This window comes from Bicyclus anynana, chromosome 6 (genome assembly GCF_947172395.1).
Source record: "Bicyclus anynana chromosome 6, ilBicAnyn1.1, whole genome shotgun sequence".
Taxonomy (NCBI): domain Eukaryota; kingdom Metazoa; phylum Arthropoda; class Insecta; order Lepidoptera; family Nymphalidae; genus Bicyclus; species Bicyclus anynana.
Genome location: NC_069088.1, coordinates 12,266,631 through 12,293,761, shown reverse-complemented (window position 1 = coordinate 12,293,761; position 27,131 = coordinate 12,266,631). Strand labels below are relative to the sequence as shown.

General features: G+C 36.3%; 1 long non-coding RNA gene across 1 annotated transcript; it reads left to right on the top strand.

The window, feature by feature from the left end:
* Window positions 1–9,692: 9,692 nt before the first annotated feature.
* Window positions 9,693–25,006, top strand: LOC112055122 (uncharacterized). The gene is made up of 2 exons (XR_002887487.2): window positions 9,693–9,980; window positions 24,729–25,006. It is a non-coding gene; the product is annotated as an uncharacterized LOC112055122 (long non-coding RNA).
* Window positions 25,007–27,131: the final 2,125 nt, after the last annotated feature.

The window sequence follows — 27,131 nt, the reverse complement described above, 5'->3', positions numbered from 1 at the left end:
TACTATGTATAAAATGTAGATGACGTATTTTGAGCAACTTTTTGAGGAACAAGAAGATGTAGTCCACTAATTAATATATGTTTTGTTTTCAACTATAAAAATCAGTCATAGTTAAAACTAAAAGACTAGTTACTCGTAATTGCACAATAAAGGTTTCAGAAGAACATATTTATAGGTAACGAAGTTTTGAAACAACCTGGGAGTTCTAATTCACAATGCTACAATGATCTTCAAGAATCTGCGATGAATGGCGCAAGCTTCAATTCCCATCAATAGTCCACATTGATGCGTAAGCAAATACTTGTGAATACGTTAGACACGCATTGTAAGAACCCGAAATTGTGCACGTGTGTCAGCCATAAGGTCGCGGTGTAAGAGGTAAGCGTTGAATCGCAATATCCCATTGTTATATGCGTTACCCAGTTGAAAGGCATTGAGAACATGGCTTTAATAGTCGCCCATATGTATAAACTCTATGTTCTCTAAACGATACTCTAAAATGTTACTTTTCGGTCAACGTTTTGTCTAAAAAATATAGTTCCTTGTTTTCTATGTTTTCTTTTGTTTTCTTTGTTATTGTTTTTGTTTTGTGCAATAAAGTATAAATAAATAAATAAAATAAATAAAAATCACATAAAAACCATTTGGTTTGTACATTCATTATTATGGTATACATGGTTAGGCGAAGTGTAGCAATCACATCTGATGGTTAATGATGATGCAGTTTATGGAATGCCATTTTTTTTTAAATATATATCTATAAGTTTTAGGGACTTTTATTATATTAACAAACGACAATGATAAAAACAAAGCTACTTATATTATATTAGAGCTGAGTATTATTGTAATCAAAACAAGCCTTAAGCACTAGCTTATCCTAATAGTGCAAATTTTGAAGTTTCGCTATAAGATATCTACAAATCTACCAAGATAAAAAGTATCCATTTTGTTGATCCAGATATGATCCAGATGTAATCTTAGCATAGGTACCTATGCCATGTGCCAAATTCAATCTAAATTCGTTCAGCCGTTTTAGCGAGATAGAATAACAAACATTCGAAGTTCCTAGAATGTGCATGCAGTAGAATGTGCACTTATGTGCTAGAATGTCTACTATCCATGGACTTAGTAAGATAAAATCCTTGCACTATAGGTACAGTGAGTGTATCACATCATAACAACGTTATTTTTTTTTTTCATTTAAACATTCCATTTTGCTATCAATTGTTTCACAAAGGTTTAATAAATTGTTTGATTTTTTTTAAATCAGTATCATATTTTATATAAAACTGAAAAACATAATCCTTTTTTTATAAAACTTCAAGGCTTTATTTGTTATCACAGTTCGTTGTAGATTGCCAGAGCTATAATAGCGCGAATTCGTCCCACCACTCCAATATAAACTAACGCAATAAAAAATCCACCCGCGCCGTGTCACGCAGCACTCTTTATTTTGATAGTGAATTCGGTTAACCGTGGCCCATTGTCGCCGTGTCGATAGATTATTGATTTTTACGCCAAATATTCCTTTTTTGGAAACTTCCATTCAACCAAATTATACTTCCCTTAACAAAGTATATTTAATTGTTCACACAAAAGGATGCAGCACAATGTCATTAATAACGCGAACTTGTCGCGATTCGATGCATTCTTGTGAAATATAAATAACACTTGGGATAGTCTTGGATACTACTGCTAAGTCATCTTTATATTGTGCAGTTAGTTATTTGAAAAATCGAAAGGAGATTCTTTGGCCCTATGTAGGTATGATACATAGCTAATATGTTAAAGGGTGCAGATTGTCATCTCAAATTCAGTATTGTAAGAAAAAATGTACCTACAAATAATCTCTCAATAAATCGATCTTATCGACGCTATTCGTATATACAGGATGCTCGGGACTATTTCCCATAACTCTAGGGTTTATATTCTTTAACATAAATTAATTCATAATGTTCAAGAAACATGTGTTCTAAGATGAATATTTTCGGAGTAAATGATATTTTCTTTTGTAAATAGATCTTAATATGACGTGTCACTTATACGCATCCTTATAATTATGACGTAGCCAAATTTTAAAATGAAACGATATATAACGGCGTGTGTTACATGGATAGTCGGAATGATTTGAATTACGAGTACTTTGTATGAAAGAAAAAAAAACATTATTTTTTAGTTAAAAAAAAAATAGTTATGCAGATCGGTTCCTATAAGTGGTCTCCTTAAACCTACCTTAAACCTAAAGTTATGGGAAATACTCCCGAGCACCCTGTATAAAATCAAGTCTATTAAACGACTTTCACATACAGTCGTAGCTTGCTAACAGCATGTAACTCACCATCAATAAAAAAATGCTAGATAATTAGATCAACATCAAACTAGTTGCATACATATTATTCAGGATCAGATCCACGTTTCCATGAATCTTATTGCTTACAAATATGTGTGTCCAATATCTATTGCAAAAGAATGAGATGAGAAAGAGTTTCGCATAGGCCTACTGTTGTTTACCGTGCACCTACTGTTTACGTAATCCTTTAATCCTCCGAGTATCACTCCCGCAGCAGCTCATCGTAGCCTCACAATGGCTAATTGTCACTGAAATTGTATATTATTCCTTCTGTATTCGGCCGCCGATGCCGAAACACGACAAAGGAGTTGTTTGCGTTCGCTTTGCATTAGTTGTTTAATGTAACAACACAGTAGCCACTGGCTATGTTTGCATTTAATCTGTTTGCAATGCCTTTTATTCAATGTTCTTATAATACGAACAAAGACGGCCGACCGAACTTGAAAGCGGTTTTTTTTGGTTTATCCTTCTTGGAGCACAGAATGATGTTATTTTCGAATTTAAAACTGTTTTTTCACACTAGCAAATGCCCGCGAGTATAGGTTCTACTATATTAGTAAGTGTAAGAAAGCACTGTTTTAAAAAAAGCTATGCATAAAATCTTGTAGGTGGCTTTTACAATAACATTAATTTATAAAAACAAAATGTAAACAAATTAAAGTAAGAAAAACAACTTTGTTTTAAAAATTGAAATTTAAAATAATGTATTAGTTTTTAGGTTTATATGGAATTAAATAAAGCTTATTTACAAAATCAAACATTAGGATATAAACAACAGTTATTTATAAATAAAAATGAATCTTTAAAACTAAAGTTAAAATAAATAGCAATCATGATACAAAGCAGGAAATTAGATTAGATTGTAAATATACTACATTATAGTTTTAAACCATTTTAAATTAAATATGTAAACAACGCAAGGTGTGTAAGATTTGGAGGTGGATGGTCTTTAATACAGCTTTACCTACAAGCACACTAAAAAACGGGCTGCAGTAAAAGGGGCAATTTTTTCAAACACCCAAAAAAGAGTTCGACAAAGGTTTGAAAGAATAAATGCACTAACGGGCTTTGAAACTCGATAACTTTAACACCTTGATCAATGTGGGTTACTAGAATGCAAACTGTTCAGTTTTTTACTGCGATTGCCAAAAATTGAACGGGTGTTGCGTCGTAAAGTGACACCATCCGGCAAGCTTGGCTGTTAACTGAGTTAGGTGCTGTTAATCGTATAACGGGTAAAGAATTTCTACAAAGTGTTGAAGAAAAAATACATCTGGTTTTCATAATACTCTCAGTTTGTTGGATAGAAGCAGGCGTTACTTTGCGGAAGTTCATCATGAATATATAATAATTTATTTATTTTGCTATTATCCGCGAAAAGCCGACGAATCCACGCGACAACGTCACCTATACTCTCAGTTTAACAATTCTAAGTCTTACATAAAATTGGGATCATCATCATTATTAGCAACCCATATTCGGTTCACTGCCGAGCTCGAGTCTCCTCTCAGAATGAGAGGTATTAGGCCAATAGTCCACCACGCTGACCCAATGCGGAGTGCAGACGCAGAGAATTAAGGAAATTCTCTGGTATGCAGGTTTCCTCACGATGTTTTCCTTCACCGTTTGAGAGACGTGATATTTAATTTCTTCGCACAAAAGAAACGTTGGAGGTGCGTGACCCGGACCGGATTATAGCCCACACCCTCCGGAATCGGAGGCAGAGGTCATATCCACTGGGCTATCACGGCTCTCAAAATACATATGGTTCTCATATTATTCTTAGTTTAACAGTTCAGGTCTTATGTAAAGTTTGGATAGATGAATCAAATGATGTTTCTCAATTTAAAGTTAACGAATGTGGATACAATATGGCACCTAGTCAGGTTCCATTGAGAATTATTATTTGCTATTGGGATACCTAGCACGTTGGCTACTTTTTATGCCGATATTGTCAGATGAATGGAATCTACGTGAGTGAAGTCATGGTACACAACTAGTTTAGCTTTATTTATAGGTAAGTACTATATTATTTTACATGCACTCCTACGTGTATTAATAGACGTGAAAAGATTGTTGTGGCCAGTTTTGTGGTTAATATAAATCATCTAATTACAGCGGTATAATGACATAGAACTAGGAAATGCACAAAAAAGTGGTACCACAAAAGAGCGACCTTGAACGACAGTAAAAATCAATAGAATACAGAATCAAGTGCACTATTATGGCATCAGCTGATGTGTCAGTAAAGAGTTCAATGCACTTGCCATTGTTCTCCGCGGCGGTGCATAGAGAAAAAACGTGGGTACGCATAAAAAGCGTGACGGTTCATAGAGAAAAAACCCAACCCTTCCGCGCGTCAGGTACCCCACACACAACCCTTTAGAAAAAGGTTCACAAAAAACGCTCAGGGAAGCGAAAGGGTAAAAAAGGGTTGTTATTACGCGTGCGCGGCACCGTGTCGCTGCCCTCGGCTCTCGTTTTAAAATTATTTTGAATAATTTCACTTTCAAACAATAAGATAGATACAGTTTCTTTTACGAGCGAGTATATTCAAAATATAAGCATTTCTATTAGCAATAACATTTTAACACTAAAATAGTCATGTCAGTGTTTAATGGTTTAAGTATTTTTAAAATAAATGTCATTCGTTATATTTGGGATAATCGGTCGATAGCTACCCTTGAGAGCAAGCTATTGTTATATTAAAATGATAATTCAATTTATGTATTTTTTTTTTGTAAATTAATATACATGAAAACTTAAAGTTAGGTAATTTCATTAAACAAAATATGAAAAATAGAATTGATATTCCTACAAACTTACAACAAAACCATAATAGGTAGTACTTATCAGAAATATGGAACGTGTGGATCATAAGTTACTGTAATAAATATAGAATAGATGTTGAATAGAAGTGACATAGGCGCAGACTGGACAAATACAATAGCTAATATACCTACTCTCACTTAAAATTGTTTGATCTAGTGAAAACGTCATTAGGCTTTATATGTGGTGTTTGTGAGTCTGTCAATGTCTCGCAGCTCCTTTGTGTCCAACACTATTATTTACAGCTCATTGGTAACTTATGAGGATTCGTGTGTTACTCGACTAACAAATTCCCTGCAACTTCGTGCCGAAAATTGATATGGAAGGAAAACTATTTTTACGGGTTTACTTGAGTGAATTTCTTCATCTGTCCTGTGTGTGTATGGATGAGTGCTACTAATTTTATAAACACGAAGGTTTGTATGAGTGCATGGATGTTTGTTACTCTTTCACGCAAAAAGTAGTTGCTTAGTGGATTTGGTTAAAATTTGGAATGTATATAGATTATTATACACTTGATTCCCCACGATATTTATAAAAAACCAAGCTGAAAAAATCATGGTCTTTTAGTATATACCATACTAATATTATAAATAGGTAAAGTTTGTTGTGTTGTAAGGGGTCTGGATCTATTGAAACGATTTTGAAAATTCTTTTACCACTAAAAAACCAAGTTATTTGTGATTGTCATAGGCTCTATTTTATCCCTGGTGTATTCTTACGGGAACGGAAACTACGCGAGTGAAATCACCGGGCGTTGGCTAGTATTACATATATATTTTTGTATACTTACCTGTAAGAAAAAATTAGTTTTTTTGATGTTATTAAAATTAATTAATTGGTCAATAAAATCAAGAGTTTCCAAATCCAATTTGAATATTATACCTACTAGGTAACTAGGAATTTCAGAGTACACATCTACTTATTTACTATAGATAATATTGATTCCGGTTTACAAGTGCCAGGTCCCATTTTACTTGTAAATCGAAGCGTCGGTGTCGGAAGTTTTATCGCGCCAATAGATCAGCTGATTACAGAATAGGACTTTTGTGATTAGGTAGCAAAATATTTATTACAGAAATCTTTTTTTTTAGATCGTCATTGACGTATCTCCAAGAGATTGCGTTTCGGTATGATGCTGAGAAGTGAAATCAATAGCATGGAGTTAGGGTAAGGGTTAAAGAAATTGTAGAGTCTGAATGGAATGTACTTTACTACCTAAAAGCTTTAAGACTAAGCTAGAGATATTAGTGTCTTTGTGCGATTGTGAGATGCATCTATGCGTTAATAAAATTTAAATCACACTAAGTAAGTAATAATTAGCCGTGATAGCCCAGTGGATATGATATCTGCCTCCCGTTTCTCAAACGGTGAAGGAGAACATCGTGAGGAAACCTGCATACCAGAGAATTTGGGTCAGCGTGGGTCAGCGTGGTGGACTATTGGCCTAATCCCTTTCATTCTGAGAGGATACTCGAGCTCAGCAGTGAGCCAAATATGGGTTGATAACGAAGTAATAATATATAGTCAAAAGTGTGCATGTGTGTGTATGTGTTACTCTTTCGCGCCGTAACTGCTGAACTCTGTACGTAGTCTTAAATCTAAGGCTAAACTGATATTGCTATAGGTATGCAGATTAACACATAGGCTTTTAATCCTGCAAAATCCGGGATTTGTATAAATCAGAATTTCACGCATAAATACTTGTAAATAGACGTCAACAATAGTTCATTACTTCTTTTATGTTTTCATTTAAGTAGGTAAATTAATAAAATATATTATTTTTGGAAGTCGGTTAAAAAATACTGCGTAACTATTACCTTAAGCGGACCAGTCTACAAACGCCAGCGACAAACGCATTATAATTCGATAATATTATAAGCAGTTGCAGCGAAAACACGAACAAAGCTACCAAATAACGGAGTGAAACTATAATTAAGAAAGATAAATATCGTTTATTACTGTTAGGAAAGTCGATTATAAAAAACTACCCCTTTCACCCCACAATTTGTAACCCGTGCAGTGGGCGCCGGGCCAGGCTTGTGAGTCGACCGTCACGCATACTACTCGCCAGTGCCACACAACTGTGGAGTAGGCTTCCATTTTCATTTATATATATAACAATACAGTATTAATGTAACATACGCATTATACTATTTTCATAATTTAAAATATTCATCGCTGCAAGCAATTTACAACGTATTAAATCTTTAAGCAACAGAAAAAACTTTTAATTAAACTAAACTTTTATGTTGTACAATACTCTTATCTTAATAAATTTTTGCACACAGCGTGCAAAATTTGATTATATTCTTCAGGTTTTAATCGTGGACAACGTCACAAGAAATTTAATATTTAAAGACTTTGAAATGAACTTTATACAAAAAAAATAGTACGCGTATAGTGAAAAAATAAATTTGTAATCTACAACACAACCGTCTCTTCAATATAAACTAAAATAATAACTTTTTCATTTCTCAGTTAGGTATATGAAAAAAGTATAAACAGCTACGACAAAATACAATTCCTTGAAATCCATCAGTTAAATATTTAATTGATAGATTTCAAGGAATTGAAGTTTTGTCCATTGTTTTATTAATTCGTAATAAAAGCAGATCTACATATTATATGAAATCTAGATTTATCCTACAGAATTTATCGTTTATAAATGTGTTTGTTAATAACCAAGCTTTGGAGAAGTAACAGAAACTCTAAATATACCTAATATACAAACTATCAGTTTTACGATGCATGCACTCTCTCAAAGTTATATTATTATAGTTTTAAAATTACAATACTAAAATTCTCAAATAAAAAAAGTGCACTCCATATAAAGCGATAAGGAATAAAAAATGTTACAGTTACATAACGCTTTTCCATAATAATAGAATCATTATCGAAAACAGAAGAGTGGGCAGCTGATTTATTAGACGATAATGGTTTCTGTCATAAATAGCTTTTTTATAACTATTTTTTGACTCATTCACTCACACCGGGCTCGATCAACTTTTTATCAAGCCAAGCCTTTATAGCTTAGGTATACCATTAAAATATTCTCTTTAAAATTTTAATCAATTACCATTTCATCAAAAAATTAAATTTAAAGCCTGCCCTATACAACATAGATTTCAATACCATCCAATATCACACACAATTTTTACACACAAAGCAACATGTTAATTGAGTTATATTAAAAATGGTAGCGTATGGTTTCCTTACAATTATTTGTTATTGAACTATGTCAATATGTCAGTCACATATGTCGCGCGACCTTGACTAATGCACGCAGTTGACTGGCAAACCGACAGTGTGATTTATTGTCCACGCTGGGTCCAGATATTGGCCAGACTTGGGCATAGCGCGTACCGTAACGCATCAGAAACACGCGGCATTTTTTTTAATTTCGCCACGACTACTTAAAACGACTTAAAATTCAGTGATTCCCCGTTCAAAAAAAGAGTTAATATTGATCGTAGATTTCTCGTCGTGGGGTGCAGCGGCCGGCTGAGTCACCCCACGGTTTTTTAACTCACCCTAAGTTATATTTTTTGTAAAGCCCCCCTCGCCCTCCCGGCCCGCTTTAAAGGATGAGTAGTCTCTATGGAAACGGCTCGATCTAATTTATAGCCGGGAGAAAGTAGGAATTGCTTAATTAAGAATTTAAAATGTGTCTACTGAGCAATTAATTAAAAATTTCGACTGTGCAAATTCGGCGCCCGAGATATTCTGTTGCCGCCCCGTAATAATTCTCAATTGTAACTGCTGAAACTGGAACTTAATTAAAAACGGAAAAGCACTTTTTATGGGCAAATAAATTTACAAAGAGAAATTTGATTCTGAAATGACAATTCTCAAAACTAATTACGCGAACCTACTAAAATTACCTATATAAAAATTTTATAATTTTATTCAGTTTTTGAATACGGATTTGTTTATTTCAACTTTATGTTTTCAAATTAGAAATACGAATTACCTAATTAAACAAATTAATTCATTAAAATGAAAAAAAAATGTGACTACAAAAATGATATTCTAATACGGAGGTCGGTTTATGAATACGCAAGGGTTATTATAGAGCCGTGGGTGAGCAGTGAGGGTGGATGCACGCTGTGGGTCACGGGCACGCACGGAGGGCTGCCAGACGACGCGCGGGCGCGGCCGACCGATGCCGTGTTCCAAGCTCTATACTGTCTGTATATCGGCTGCGAGCGACCCAGCACAAGATTCGACCAGGTGAGTCACATTACGTATTATATTCAGGTGTAACACTTAGGTGCATTAGAGTTCGATCGAGCTACTTATGTATACAGGCACGCACGGAGGGCTACCAGACGACGCACGGGCGCGGCTGACTGATGCCGTGTTGCTCTATACTGTCTATATATCGGCTGCGAGCGACCCAGCACAAGATCCGACCAGGTGAGTCACATTACGTATTATACTCAGGTATTACACTAAGGTATTACAGTGCTTTAGACTTCGATCGAGCTACTTATGTATACAGGCACGCACGGAGGGCTAAAAGACGCGCGGACGCGGCCGACTGATGCCTTGTTGCTCTATACTGCCTGTATATCGGCTGCTAGCGACCCAGCACAAGATTTGACCATGTGAATCACATTTCGTATTGTAGAGTATTACACTCAGGTATTACAGTGCTTTAGACTTCGATCGAGCTACTTATGTATACAGGCACGCACGGAGGGCTACCAGACGACGCGCGGACGCGGCCGACTGATGCCGTGTTGCTCTATACTGCCCGTATATCGGCTGCGAGCGACCCAGCACAAGATCTGACCAGGTGAGTCACATTTTGTATTGTAGAGTTACACTCAGGTATTACAGTGCTTTAGACTTCGATCGAGCTACTTATGTATACGAGCACGTACAGAGGTTTGCAAGACGACACGCGGGCACGGCTGACTGTTGCCGTGTTCCAAGCTCTATAATGTCTGTATATCGGCTGCGAGCGTCCCAGCACAAGATCTGACCACGTGAGTCACATTTCGTATTGTTAGAGTATTACACTCAGGTACACAGAGCGATGCATTTATGCTGCATTGCGGTTGTGAGTGACCCAGTACTAGACTTTGACCAGGTATGTCACAATTCATTAATCATCATCATTTCAAATGCGTCGAGTAGCACTAGGTAAGACTTTTAGATCATCAAGATCATATTTAAGCTTTACAATTTGATTTTTTGATTTGATTGAAGCTAGTTTGATTTTCTGCAGGGATAGAACCTGCGATTCTATAATAGCGTGAAAGTATACAGTATCTACCCACTCAACTATACGAGTACCTATGTTACATCGCTATCGTAACTATTCATTAACACTAATACGCAACGTTAATTGAGATATTATTTTTTTTTTGAGATTACTTAGAAAGTAGGAGCTACTTTTGAAAAATAATTAACATGTAATTAACATGTACCTACAGATATTAGCTTGTACAGATATGTAGATCTTCCTAAGCTTCGTAGCACTAGACGCGTGTTAGTAGTACCCTGCGAGATAAGCCTCGCCTCTTATTCTATCCAACTGCTTTCGCCATTGACTGGGCGGTATTCAATTTACTGTTCATAAAATACAAAACTTTTATTTTCCTTTTTAAATGTGGTTTTTATTATTCATGCTACTAAAGACAAACATCATTCTGCAACCTAATCACGAACCGTAGCAGCTATTCTCATAATTATATTTATAATATAACTTGTTAAATAAGTTATTTACTTCAAACTTGCAAAAACATTCATTATCAGTAACGCAAATAATCTCGTGCGACATAAATAGCTCAGCGAGTCTTTGCTTTCATGCCGGTTTCGATAATTAGATAGTGCGGGTAGACCAAAAAAACAATGGAGTCGATGATGCTTAATGAGCCATAAAGAAGAAAACGATACGTAGAGCAAGGCGTAGACAAAAAGGGCGCGGCAAGGGTGAGGAAAGTGCGCGGGGCGAAGGGCAAGGAAATGGCGGGAGAGCTAAATTAATTTGCGCGCTCCCGCCAAACAAAGGCACGCTAATGGAACGCGGCGAATGGAAAAAATGCCACCGTCCGCTCTCTGGCGACTTATTTTTTTTTCTTGCAAACACAACCTTTGACTTTCCCAAATGAATAACATTACACCCGTCGAAGTTTTGTCAATGGCGCTTTGTTTAGATTTAATGAAGAAAATTAAACGATATGGTCCTGAGGCGATGGTTTATTCTATTCGATATTTAGCTAGACATTTTAGTTTAGACAAATTATTTTAAATAGAAATTTTGTAACATAAAAGATATACTGAAATTGTTAAATCCTTTCCTTAAACTGCTACATTTTTATATGACGATACGACCTACTCACCTGATGGTAAGTGCTGCAACAATCAAGGCACCACCAGTAGAGTATTTGCTATCAGAATTCTGTATAATCCTTTATTAGTAGGTATAGACATTTGACAGAGGATAATTTTCTTTACTCTACATATTTTGCTAAACAATTTTACCTTTATAGAGTCTACTTTATTTCCGCGACGTCGCATCCATTACGCACGGTTCAGATTCACGCATTATTTCCTTATCGAGACGCGAGCTACCGGAAACAATGAGCGATGGTTATCTAAATGTAGTAGCTCACGACCGGCCATTTTGTCACAAAATTATATTAATGCCCTTCGTTAGGCATACTCGCGCGATTTATGAGAGCCCAATTAAAAGTTCCAAAACGCTGACGACTCGAAATTAGTGGAATTCGCAAACATTTATCAAGACATCAGAGTTGCCGCGCGCAACGCGAAACTTCCCAAATTTAAATTAGAGACGATTTTTACAGCTACCTCCCGAAGGAGGTGGGGGGGTACGCTACCCTTTCCTTATAACGAGGAAGGCCTCATGCATTTTTATGTGCTTCTTTTTTCGCCGGCGTTTTAAACAAGGGGGTGAGAACGGGGAGGCAGGGAGTGAACTTTTTTATTCGCGTCTTGATAAGTTAGGGTTGAAATTAGACGTTCGAGTTTCGCTCGCGGAATTCATAATGACTAAAATTAATAAGTTTTCCTTGGAGGGCTCTTGGAACTGCGATACGATCGAACATGATTTTGTACTTGCGCAAATAGCGTCTTGTTCAGATATACGAGTGTATTCGTAGGCTTTATCGTACTAAAGGAATTAGGTATAACGTACATTTTTTAAATTAAGACAGCTTAGGTACAGACACAAGAAATAATTGTGTTTTTGTGAATTTCATTTAGTTTAAACTAACAAATTCAACTTATAGGCTCTTAGAACAAACAATAAACTGTCTAGTCGAGGTTGAACAAAACAAAATATTTAAACCGACTTATTGGCGTCAGTTTATTCACACTAATCCCCGAAACTACTAACAGATTTTTCATGCTATTTTTTTACCTGACTGCGACATGCGAATTTAATGTTTTAAAGCTTAGGTACATCGGAACATTGTAAAGCATCGTAATGTGCAATCATAATAGGGATAGATGTATCAATTTATGGCACATTACCTCATCTTACATAAAAAATAGAGATTTGGAGCTTAGACCCACCACGCTGCTGATGATGTTTAATCCACTATTATATGATCCTGACCTCATGACCTTATGATCCGTAATCAAATAGGACACTGACAAATGAGGTAGTAGTTACGGAGGCTAGCATGTTAAAAATCAAACAAATCCTTCAGTATTTTTTATTGTACCTATCTATAGAAACTAGAAATATGTATTCTCATTCTTTTATTGTATTAATATTAATATTATAAATGCGAAAGTAAGGCTGTCTCTTTCTTTGTCTGTATGTTATCTGGCCCTGAACCGATTTGGATGAAATTTGGTATTGGTGTTTCCCCGCAGGATTTGTAAAAAAACAATACGGATATACAACCATATTCCAGAGAGTTTGAAAAGGTTAGATGCTATGCAATTCAAAGGAAGAATGGTTAAAATACTCTTAAATAAAGGATATTACACAGTAGCAGAGTTCCTTAATGACAAATTATTTTATATTAATAACATGTAAATGTATACTTAATGTTTTGACAATATTACTTTCGTTTAATTTTATTTTATTATGTTTGTTATATGACTTTAATTTATGAAATGACATTATAAATGATTGACAGTTCTAATATTAGTAAATAAAAATTATAATAATGTACTCGGCTTGCACGCCTATGAGGCAGATTGTGTAGGAAAACAAAAAAAAAATAAAAAAAAAAACTTCAGGCAAAACAAAGTCGCGGGCGTGAGGTACTAAAGAGAATATGTCTTTTTTAACATGAGCAAAATTCTATTTCCCCTCTAATTAATTGCAAAGATTATGTATGCTTGGAATGGATACAATACTTAATAGCCATCGAAAGCTTTCTCGGTCGAGCTTTTATATTTTTGTTTTACGAATACGAAACGGACGAATACTATACGAATTTTAAAAATATCTTTATAATTTTGACCTATATTCCCCTTCCTCTGCAAATAGACCAAGCCTGTGCTATGTGTGAGTATGAAAACAGCCCAACTGCCCAGCATGGAACTCTTGACTTCTAGGATTTGTATACGGTATGTTTCATCACTATTAGCCTGTGTTAACGCCTTTCTCTCCCGCCTTACAGGAGAGATATGGAGCTTATAGACCCACTACGATATTGTGTGGGTCATCATCATTAACTACCTATATTTGGCTCACTGATGAGCTCGAGTCTCCTCTCAGAGTTAGATAGGTTAGACCTTAGTCCACGCTGGCCAAATGCGGCAGACTTCACACAAATTCCTTATAGACTACTATCAGATTTTAATAACAATCGATCGACCAACGGCTTAACGTTCACTCCGAGGCACGCGGTCGTAACAACCAATTTCCCAGCTCTATAAATTTTTACTGAAAATTTCCAAGTAGAAAGAAAAGCTCAGTACCTATCTCTTAGTCCGAGCTAGAACTCGAACCTAGGACCTCGTGATCAAAGTCAAAGATCATTTATTTCAATTCAGCTTAGTATACAAACACTCTTGAAATGTCATGATTAATTGGTCCGAGAAGAGCCCACAACAAACTCAGCCAGGATCTATTTTTTTTAATGCTATTTTACAATACTAATCTGATTCGAAACCCTATGTTAACCAATAGACTAAAGAGGCAGTTTAACAATCCGCTTGTATAGCGGCAGCGGGAGATATCTATGTAGTATTTTGCAGCGGTCAGTTAGCCAGGCGCGGGAAGTAAAGGTGAAGCAGTAAGCACATGGAGACACTTGTTGATGCTCTGTGGACATGCGCACACACGCCCACACACTCACACGTGTTGTAGTCGGACTTACTTCACACGGAGCTTTTGTTCGATGGACGCTTCTATTAATAGATACGTATACGATACTTAGTCTGTGGTTAGGTAGGTGTTTTTTTGTTTTTTTTCTTGTTGTTTATGCATTTAGCCAGTCATCAAGTAATAATTTTTAATTATATATAATTTGTCCTGTTAGTAGGCGAAAGTGGTCAAATACACTAGTCCAGCATCCGTCATTGTCTGTCGGTCGGTCTAGTCATGTCATGCTTCAGTATTAAGTGCGAGTATAGTAGGTATAGATATGGACAATGATAAAATCGTTAAGTTCCTATTCTCCTCTATCAGTCAAACGATTTTTTGTTTTTTGCCATAACCAAACGTGGTTTGTTCGTAATATTAAAATGAGGGAGGTTGCTTGGTTAACTAATTGTTAATTATTGTGGAAAAAAAATATTAACTGTTAGGTACCTACTATTAAATAAAATATTGCTCTACATTCGAAATATGTATAGACCTAATTTTTTTTAAATCCTGACACTAGTAAAAAGCAATAATGTTGAAAACATACAAAAGTGATAGAAAAAGCTTTATAGGCGTTAAAATTTCAAGATGATAATAAAATTACAGTTAGGTAGTATATTATGTAGTAGTATGTAGTATGAGAAAGTTAATGGTTCAATAAAAATATTTTTCTTTCTTTCTATTGCAAAATAATCTTCAAAATCTCGGTTTTCAGCGCTGAAAGATAATAATTTTCAATTTAACTTAAACGAAATAGATAAATCTGGCAACAATATAAATTGGAAGGAATCAAGGAAGATTCGCGCGTCGTGCAATTACCAGTAGCGGAGAGTCATTAGGGCAATCAATCCGGGCTGGCCGGAAGGGGGCGCCTTATTATAATTCGCCTCTAATAACGTCGTTAACATCGCGCATTAAAACAAAACAAACAGCGGAGAGGCGCGGGCGGGCGCCATCCTTCCTCGAATCCGTGTCATTAATTTACGTAATGCGTAGGTACGCGCTATCCCCAAATATTTAAGAAGCCTCCTTCGGGAGCGCCCGCTCCTCCACTATTCCTCCCGCGGCCCCCGCCCCCTCCCACCGCTCGCCTGCCGAGAATTATGGCGGCCGCCTTGTAATTATATTTTTTAATTTATCTTCCTTAGCGAATACAATGGAGGCGCCACCCCGCCACCAAAGCGCTTCCTTCTCATGCTGAATATTGTATCAGGCCGCTGAAAAAAGGAAAGAAAGCTTTAATTACAAGCGAGAGCGCGGACGGCATTACGCGTTTAATATTTGATGTTGTCTCTTTCTTGTCCTCTCATCGCACTCTCGCCGTCGCGACTTGTCGCTCGCCACTCGTCCCCTGTCCATCGTCAATAATTAAAACACCTATCAACTTATTCCTCCTTCGCTGACCCATCATTATCTATTTCCTAAATGGTAAAAAAAACCTCCAATAACATTATAATACGTAGTTAGGCGACTAATTAGATCGGCGTCGGTAATTACAGTTACTGGGCGCTTTTAACTGGATCCTTGTAAAAAAAGAAAAAGTAGAGCTATTATTTTACCCTATAGGTGCTTATTTACAAGGATCCCTACCTAATTCTGTCTTTTTATAATGTACTAGTAGGTACCGCAATTATCCTATTATTTTGTTTAATTAGGCAGTTTTATTTTTGCACTGAGCAAAACTGCTGCTTTCGCGCGCGAAAGCTCGTTTGCCATTAAAAAGAATGTCGTTTAAACAGCAACAGTTCAAAGAGTTCAAAGATATAGAACTTATTTAATTTCCTACAGTATTGTTAACTAAGAAACAAAAAGAAATACAGCAATGCCAGTGGGTACTCGCAGATAGCCAGCAGCGGAGCTTACAAGCTGATTTATTACTGAACAACACTCGCAAATTAAGGCGGATTCCGTGGCACGGACACCCGCACTGGCAGTACTTAGCGAGGAGACAAAGTATAAAGTGTCCCCCATCCACCCACTGAAAAACGTCTCTAATATTCTTTTAGAAACGGTGGCATTTACGGGCTATATTTTATCCTGAATTTGCATACGCTCCTTTTTTTCTTTACCCGTCCTCTACTTTATGGGTGAGTATTTTTTCATCCGAGGGTTAAGATACAAAAGGGTAAAGCGCGGGAGCTGCGATAATTAAATTGCACCGCGGAGTACAACGAGCATTATACAAAGCGGTGGGATTCCAAACTTTGTAGCACACGTTTATACACATTCGTAAAGTATTTGTACTCAATAAGTATACAAGTTTAGATGACGGCATACTTATTCATTTAAGAAAAATACTGGTAGAGCGTAGCGTTTTAATAAGGTAAATAAAAAACCTTTCCAAGTTAAAAAAAAAAACTATGGGTAAATAAATAAATACCTATTCCCGTCCCGTCCCGTCCGTAACTTAATATTTTTGTATTTAGATGGTAGGTTTTTTTTTTGATTTTTGATTCTTTATAAGTTAGCCTTTAACTACAATTTCACCTGGATGGCTAACTTGTTAAGAGTAGAATGAAAATCCACACTTCTTCGGTTTCTACACGACATTGTACCGGGGCGCTAAATCGCTTAGCGGTACGTCTTTGTCGGTAGAGTAAATAGCCACGGCCGAAGCCTCATAGCAGCTGGACCAATGAGCCAATAAAATTATACCTCAATCGGCTCAGCCGGGGATCGAATCCAGGACCTCCGTACTGTGAATGCACTGCGCTACGGAGGCTGTCAAAATTACAGTTTTTATTAGAGAGTTTTTGTGTACCCTCGGAATAAAAATGCTTTTCCTACCGGAAAATTCAGTCTGCGTATCAAAATAGAAGTCGTGATTTTAATGTACCTACGGCTTATGACTTTTAACGAGAATTGACCCCTGACGCGAACATAGGTGCATTATGTATTAGTTTCACCGATGTGTGGCGATCTGTGGCACTGTCATCATTATCAACGCATATTCGGCTCACTGCTGAGCTCGAGTCTCCTCTCAGAATGAGAGGGGTTAGGCCAATAGTCCACCACACTGGCCCAATGCGGATTGGCAGACTTCACACACGCAGAATATTAAGAAAATTCTGTGGTATGCTAGTTTCCTCACGATGTTTTTCCTTCACCGTTTGAAACACTTGATATTTAATTTCCTAAAATGCACACAACTGAAGTTGGAGGTGCATGCCCCAATGCGGATTCGAACCCACACCCTCCGCAATCGGAGGCAGAGGTCATATCTACCGGGGTTATCACGGCTCTCTGGCACTGTAGCTCTTAATAAGTAAATCAATCAATCAATGTATTTATTTGCAGATACATCATACATGCGTACTGATATTAAAATACTTCGATATTCCTCGGACGCGTACTAAGCGGTTTAGTTCCTCTTTCCTTATTCACACTGCAAAGATGTAGAATGCTCTTCCAGCTTCCATTTTCTCCACCACCTCTAATATGGGTAGGTATATTCTAGTCAAGAGTGAATACTAAATAGGCATCTTCTAGGAAAGCGCGTTCCACCATAGGCTGCATCATAGCTTACCATCAGCTAGTTGCAGCTAAGCGCTTGCTTATCACACTAATATTATAAAGTTGTGTGTAAGTGTGTAAGTGTGTAAATATGTTTGTTCCTATTTCACGCTGCGGCTACTGTAGCGATTTGGCTGAAACTTGGAATAGAAATAGATTTTACTCTGGATTAACTCAAAGGCTACTTTTCATCTCAGAAAAATCCATGGTTCCCGCGGGATTTGTGAAAAACTGAATTCCACGCGGACGAAGTCGCGGGCGTCCGCTAGTACAAAATAAAACCGGACCGCTTTGAAAGCGGTTTTTGGTGCAGTGAATAGTTAGTATGTCAATAAAAACTTTGCAATTACCGTCATTTCGTATTCCTTGTAATTCTTCACATGCTAATTAATGTCATGAATAATTTTATTTATCTGCTATATATTATATTATAGCAGAATATCGCGGAAAAAATTGTGCTGTGAAAAAAAAAATGGTGCGCTTTCAAACCAATACTTTTTACGTACCTACCTACCCTCTTCAATAAAAAAAAACATTAATTATATTGTCAATTTTTAGTAAAGTACTTATATTAAATGAGGAAAGAATAAGGTACAATTAGATTTCAGCGAGAAATTATGTATTCTGTCAGTAGAGATAATAATTTAACTAACAAATTAGGAGAAATCTTACCCTGCTCTAAGTCTAATTACCATAATTGCTAATCAAATGTAGGAGCCGCGTTGCCTTGCTCTAATTACGAATTCTAATTTCCTCCCTTGTTTCACAGGCCTTTTGAATTTCTAAATTATTGCTGTGGCTCCATTAAATGAATTTCAATCTTGTGCGGGATTTTTTGGTGAAACGTGCCTTACCTAGGTAGGTACTTACTACTAATTAGTACTTTAATATGTACCGAACTAGTGGACGCCCGCGACTTCGCGTGGAAATCAATGTAAACTTTCAAGCCTATTTCACCTCTTTCGGAATTGAATTTCAAAAAGTTTTGAATGACATTATAATATTATTATATTTTGTATTTTATTTTGATTTATAAACAAATTTTTAAAACTGTAACTCTAAAAATGAAGGACTTTCCATACAAACTTTCGTATTAAATTATTATTTTCGCAATAAAAATAATCCTACAACCTTCTCCGTATTACGGTCTTAAACCGTGCCAAATTTCATTTGAATTCATTCAATAGTTTCAGCGTGATGCCCGGACAAGAAAATCACGGACAGACAATAAATCATATATAATGCCCTCCAACAAAAATTTTCAACATATCTTTAATGTACATAATTTGATCTGTTACAGTTTTATTATAAGTAATATAGATAGATGTAAGAGCTAGGTCAGATACCGGAACTGGAAATAGAGAATATTCAATATCAGCCTATTTCAACGGTCTTAAACTTCTTGTAATGGACCGTTGATTTTAACGGCCCAATAGAAGAAGGCTTTCAAGTCTCCCTTCTTTATAGGAGAGCAGATATGGGGCTTCGACCCACCATGCAGCTCCAATACATTAGCGGGTTTAGGGTGATCATCACCAATAGATGTTAGTGATAACGATTGAGACTGACGGCTGAAAGTGCTCTTCGAGATACGAGGTGTTTTTTTTTATTTTTTACACACAACTACAATCTCACCTGTTAGGAGTACTGTAGGAGTAGTATGACAGTTCACGTTCCTTACGGTTTTTACACGACATCGTACCGGAACGGTACTTCGCTTGGCGGTACGTCTATGCTGGTAGGGCGGTAACTAGTCACGGCCAAAGCTTCCCACCAGCCAGACCTGGACCAATTAAGAAAACCTAAATCGGCCTAGCCGGGGATCGAACCCTGGACCTCGCGAGTCGCGATCCTAAACAATATAGGCTAACCACTGGACCAGCTAATTGGGGTAAGGGTAATTTAAGGTGAGTTTTTTTCTTGTTTGCAAACACAAAGCAGTCTGCAAACGCTTAGCATAGGTACTTTTCACGGAACTCAGATATTACTTGAATTTTTTTCTCTTAAAAGAAAATCGTTTGCTCTCTGTTATGCTCGTTACTTTACTCTACGTTCTACGTTTTCAATGTAATTTTTTTTTATAAGTTAGCTTAGTTAGTTACTTACTTCATAATTAAAAACTACGAATCACTTTAGTAGGTATACGAGAGTCCCACTATTACAGAAGAGCCGAGGTAGCCCAGTGGATATGACCTTGACCTATGACCTATGACCTATACCTTGACCTAGGGAGGGCGAAGGTTCGAATCCGGTCCGGGGAATGCACCTCTATCAGCTATGTGCATTTCAAGAAACTATTATCACGTGTCTCAAACGGTGAAGGAAAAAAAATCGTAAAACCTGCATGTCTGAGAATTTTCTTAATGCTCTAGGTGTGTAAAGTCTACCAATCCATATGCATTGGGCCAGCGTGGTGGACTATTGGTCTCTCATTCTGAGAGGAGACTCGTGCTCAACAGTGAGCCGAACATGGGTTGTCAATGATAACGATGATGATTATTCAGTAACGAACGTTGTTAATTAAGAATAAAATTACCATTTTCCAAAAAAATATACTAAATAGGCCTTTGTCATTGTTCATACGAAAAACATTTAATTTTTTCATAATATTTAATCATACTTTATGAAAACATAGTTCGCTAAATTGGCTATTTTGCGTGTTTTGAAATAATGTGCTCTAACTACGCAACTATAGGAGTGGTCAAACAATAATTTTTTCACGTTCTTTATGCTCCATAATACACCAACGGCTTTTGACGGCCTCTGTGGCGCAGTGGAAGAGGGAGGATTCGATTCCCAGCTGGATCGATTGAGGTTTTCTTAAATTGGCCAGGTCTGGCTGGTGGAAAACTACCGTGGCTAGTTACCAATCTACATGCAAAGGCGTACCGCCAAGCGATTTAGCGGTCCGATACGATGTCGTGTAGAAACCGACAGGAGTGTGGATTTTCATCCTACTCCTAACAAGTTAGCTAGCTTCGATCTTAGATTGCATCATCACTTACCATCAGTTAAGGGCTAACTTGTAAAGAATTTAAAATAAACAACCTACCTGCAAAACAACGGAATATACGTCTACAGGTACAACACGTGCACGATGTTTATAATTATGATTTCTCTCTCTTATGAGAGGGTAAACCGCTTCGTAACGTAACGCGTTACGACGCCGCTCAGTCTGGCCCTTTCTCTCACGCATAGGTACGACAGGAGGTTTCAGTTATCACTTCTGATGAGCGTCTCGGGACACACTTGACAAATGGGTCAATTTTTTCCCAGGACAAATGAATAAAATCATAAGTTCATGAATAAGAGGTAAGTCTGCAGGCCTGCAGCTTGAAAAAAAATGAATTGATCGCTAGTAAAAAAGGTATAAAATTTACCATATTTTTTCTTACCCTAGTAAAAAAAAGCTATGCGAACAACTCAAAGACCCATGTGTGTTACCTACGTAGGTACTTTTAACATAAACATAAACATGTCATAAATTATTGTCAATAAACAAATAAGTAGATGTAGATACTCGGTATATCTACAATATAATATTGAATGATCTCGTTTGAGTTTGCGAAGTAGGTACTGCCATAAAGTTCTTTGACGAACTTAATAACGTTAGAAGTATTCAAAGGCAGCGTCGCGCGAGTTTTTAATACCCTCACAAGTCTACTTATATAGCACCGGCTCCAATTAAAAGCGCGACAGGTTTAAAAGCGGAGCTAAGGAAAATATGAGAAGACGGGGAAACATGGTCGTGTTTACGGAAACCTCCTCCGGCAAATATTATCGCGAGCCGAGCGCGATCAAATATTCAGAGGACGCGCGGAGGCGGCGGGACGCAACCCTCTCTAACTTTCAAGCCCTTCCCTTTGCACGCCCTATACTAATTACGTTTAGAGTTCTTAAGCGAAATTACTTAGGCCCCTCGCCACCCGCGTCTCCCCGCGACCCCCTTCCGGAAATGAGGCGCGCTGGAAAAACAAGAGGAAAGCCTTATACTTATAAGACGCTCGCTGTCTCTGTGCGTCGCAAATCTGGCCAATCTCTAAAAAATGTTGATGTAATGATTTTTTTTTTCTTCATTTTCGCGAACATTCTGTTCATGAGCGGTTGCTAAGTGAAAAGCAATTAAAGCACGGGCGAATGATCTCCACCCGCCACCTTGCCCGAGGGGGGCGCCGTCCCATCTTGAGACTAACTCAATCAACAATAAAACAAAATTATTATAAACATGATTTTTCTGAACCGGGCATAAATCACCATTGTAAAGGTGAATTGTGTTTATAAATTTTTAGATTTATGTATAAAAAAGTTTCTATGAAGCGCGTCTGACTCAAATGAAATACGTGTTTGGTTACAAGAAAATAATTATTGAAGTTAAATATTATTATCCTAGCTAGTATAAATAATTGATTGTACTATTTATGAATAAATTTTCTTTTTATGTAATTATTGAATCTCCTATCTAAGTAGGTAATTCGTAACACACTACTTATTTCATCATGTAGCTCTAAATATGATAATGACACACTAGTCAATTTTCGCAAAATCCCTGACAATACTAAAACTGTGATAGAAGAAAAAAATACTAACGACATCATGGAGTCCTGATTCAAATGTGGCCAATGACTTGACAACTATACTAATTTGTATTTAAGAATTTAATAACCCTGAAGGCAAAAATATTTTATAAATATAGATAGCAACAGCTTCCACAACTTTCATCCGCTGTAAGTAGGTCGCAGTTTAATTTCCTAATTTCCAAATTTATCTGAAAACAAGAAAGCATCGCGTATTTCATCATCCAATCGGAAGCGACAGCCACGCGAACGCTGGAGTGTTTGTCTGTCATAGACTCAACCACGCCGGATAATTTCCTGTTTAACTTTAATGGCTTTGATGTTACCAACATAAAGTGAATTTTGACGACTTTTCCTCCAAATTAAGTAACGTATTTACTCGTACCTACCATAACTAGACATACCTATACCTTTAAGTAATTATACGATTTTTTTGTAATGTATTGAACGTAACATTGTAATAGGTGAAATTCTGTACATTGAAAATATTTTGAAAATTTTATGAATCGTCAATGTTAATCGAGCATCACGCTGAAACTACTGAATGAATTTAAATGACACTGCCCGATTTGAGACCATAATACGTAGAGGGTTATAGAATACTTTTTGTTGCGAAAATTAAATCAGAAGGGAGTGAAACAGGAGTTGCAAGTTTGTATAGAAAGTCCTTCATTTTTCAAGTTACATTTGTATAAATTAGTATGTGTACCTACTACCAAAAAATACTAAAAATAATGTCATTCAAGATTTTTCAAAATTCTTCCCCTAAATAGTTAAAAACGTTTATTTTTAAAAAGAAAAAAAAAATTAATAATCAGTCATGTTTTGAGTTATACCATGTATTTTCTGTGGTTATAGCTAGTTGTGTACAATGATTAGTGGACTATTTATTAAATATAAAAACATGCGAAAATATAAATAGTAGGGGTGAAATAGAGGATGAAAGCTTACATCGATTTTCACGCGGATTAAGTCGCGGGTGTCCACTAGTTGAACATAATATTGTATCTATAAGTTCCTAAGAGTATAGATTAGTATGTAATCAGTTCGATATTTACCGTAGTTATCTCCCTTAATAAATGAAGAAAAACATTAATACTTAGAGAAAAGCAAGAACCTTTCTGAAACAATGCTCAACAGCTGTTACTAGTTGTAGGAACTTAATACTATCGGTCCCTCTCTATGAGAAGGGTTTACCGTTTAGATATAAGTAGGTACTTACGTTATAATAACGAATCCTAAAGAGACTTATGCTTGTTAGTACATGCTGATTCGTATACGTATTAGTTAATAATCAATAGTCAATGTGCATTTATTTCAATTAGGCTTAGTTTACAAGCACTTTGAAAACGTAAATAATATAAGAAAATGGTGAAAATAAAATAATTACAGACCACCTATCTACGTGTATTTATTAAAACAATGTGTGACGACTAAATAGGTGTGTATAAATAACTGAATAAGTCTTTTTTGTTGGATTATTTTATGAAGTGATGAGCTCTTTTAAGAGGGTTATCTATAGGTACTACTATTATAAAAGAGTTTTGTGGTGTAGGGGGTAATCTCTGAATCTAATGGACCGATTTTGATAATTATTTTAACACTAGAAAGCCACGTTCTTTGTGAGTGTCATAGGCTATATTTTATCCCCGTATTCTCACAGGAACACGAACTACGCGCGTAAAACCTCGAGGCGGCCAGTTTAATAGGAAGAGAGCCAGGATATCCAGACTTTCATCGTTTTATAAAAGCCTTGTAATTCCAAGCTCCTACCATAGGTAAGTAAGGCAACTATGGAGTTACGAACAGTATGGGAGTAATTACTTACCTACCATGAGCTGACAAGTGACAAACTACCAATTTTTATAAAATGAGGTAGGTCTGGTCACAGTCTCTTGGACTATTAAGTGAGTAGCTTATTGTTACTCACAATATACCGTAAAATTAGAATTTTCACTGACGCCAAAATTTTTCGGCGGGTAAAAGAATAGCTTGCGATGTATGTTTATGGGATAATTTTGATTTTGACTTTTTATGTCTAGCTGATTGCTCCCCTCTAAAATTAAGTCCACCCATTAAACATCGTACCGAAACAAACTGCCACTGTTTAATGAGTTTTAAATAATTAATGAGAGAGTTGAATTGGTTTATTTTTCAGAAAATGGCGGCGGTGCGGTGGGGTTCCGATGAAAAACGCGCCTTAATTACAACCCTGGCCCGCGGGAAATACTGCTGATTTAGCTCCGTCTCTTCGCTTTTAACGCGTATAAAGGGAGCTGTCTTGCAGCAATAATTCATAAATAAAGGCATTAAAAGTGTCATTATAAATTTTGCTACCTACAGCCATCTAAAGATTTTAACTGCGTTATTAACAAACGCTTTGAATACGAAATGAAAGTAATGTTTGAATCAGGTTTAATGATTAGATATGAAGATATACTTATATACGTGTATAAAAATAATAGTTCTAACATCATGAGACTTTCGGATGAGCTCAATGTAATCGCATTTTTAATCAAAATGTAAACAGCTGAACGTCTTGTGTAGATCTGCAATTGTTGATTTGAAAAAAATGCATATTTTAATCATTTGCTGAGATCAAATACTATCTACTAAACTTGATAACTCAATAGTTCGTTGATATCTTGACAGTTATTTTTCTACTTTATTGGAATTCAATGAAGAAACCGTCACACAAATTTTCACATGATTGCATATGAATTAATTTTCTTTCAAACGTTCCGGTGTCTCGATTTTTCGTAAATTCAGTTCGGTGCTCTTTCATAACGAAATTGTATTATCGCAGAAATCTAAACGAACTGCGGAAAAGGAACAATTTAGATATTCAAATGATTGACATCTCGCCGGGCGGTCAACCGCCGTTTCACAAGTTCCGCCATATATCGCCCCTCTTCACGTGAGCTTCCGAAAACCATTGTTGGCCAAATCTGACCGCGATCCAATTTGCCGTGATAAAAAAGTATTTAAATTATTTACCGTTTCTAATTTTATTTGCAACGGCCTCCTTGGGAATTTCCGTTATTATAACAAATTCTTACTGCTTACATGTAAAGGTAATTCGAACTGTAGTTTTTGGTAGAGTGATTTCATTATATGTACCTAATCGAGGAATTCTCTACTTACCTATTCATTTGAAATTGAATAAATACGTAGATAAATTGTAATTTAATCGTTAAGTTTGAATTTACTGTAATATAACTACGCAAACAACTGAAAATTGCCTAACCTTTGATGGGTTAGATACGTGAGTATATAGTAGCTACGGTTAAACTGCTACCAAATGCAAGCCCATTTGCATTTACCTAGGTTATTAGAATATAGCTCAACGGTAAAGCGCCCGGACACTACATATCTACAGTCTTTCCCTTTTCTTTTCCAGATTAGTTGGATAGTAATAGAAATATTGGTCATCAATAAAATTTAAGAATTGTTAAACACTATGTTTAACTATTTTTTTTAAAGCTTTGCTGAAAACAAACGGCAAACAATTTAGTTCACGTATTTGCTACAAATTAGCAATAGCTCTTGTAGTTTTCAGTAAATAGTAAGCAGTTGACATATGGACCCAGCTTGTAGACCTTCCTGACGAGCGAATATCCAGCTACAAGTATAATGAAGTGAGTCAATTAGCATTATCACCTATACAAATCTATTTTTAACCGACTTCAAAAAAAGAAGGAGGTTATCAATTAGTCGGAATCTTTTTTTTTACAACCAGCTTACTTTAAAGTTACTTTAAAGAAGAATAGATTACGAAGACTTTCCGAATAAAGTTTACATATATAGACAGACAACTTTTCATTTAACAAAACATTACAGCCCGACGTACATCCTCACTTCTTTTTTTAAAAAATTGGTTAAAAATAGTAATAGCTCATATAGTCTTTTTTTTAAGTCAATCATAAATAGTCGCATGCTCTAGTTGCAGATGGTACCTTCATACGTAAGCGCACGAGGCAAGTCGACTCGTGCGATGTCTGTGCCACCCCACCGATACGGCATTGTCGCTCCCCATTTATAAAAAACTCACACGGATTGTTTACCTCACTTTTTACCTTTTTTTAAACTTCTGTTCACCTTTTTATAAGTATTTTGGTCGCGGCACACGCGGCCGTCGCCTTTGTAGCGAACTCATTGTGGCGTTATGCGCTCCCTGTTGTGATCAGATATGTCGAGTAATTCATTTTTAATGTTTTGCTAAATAGAGACAGATAATCGGTGGATTAGGTAAAACCCACATCTTAATTTGTTGGTACGCTAGAGATACTTTGTTGGCAATAAATTCTTTATTGCATTTATCAAAGTAATCATGAGGGGATGGTTGATTAAAGCTGGAAGGTTGTATGATCATTCCTATTGTTATCGCTTCGATTGTTTTGATTTAGCGCTTTAATTTACAGCCTAATGATCAAGAAAATCATAGAGAAATATTGGATTGTTGGCGATGCTTTAGAGGGTTGTCAAGGCTATTCCTATCCATAAAAGTATATCGTTTTAACTATGAGTAGGTAGGTACCTATTAATAAAGTTACTAGGTACT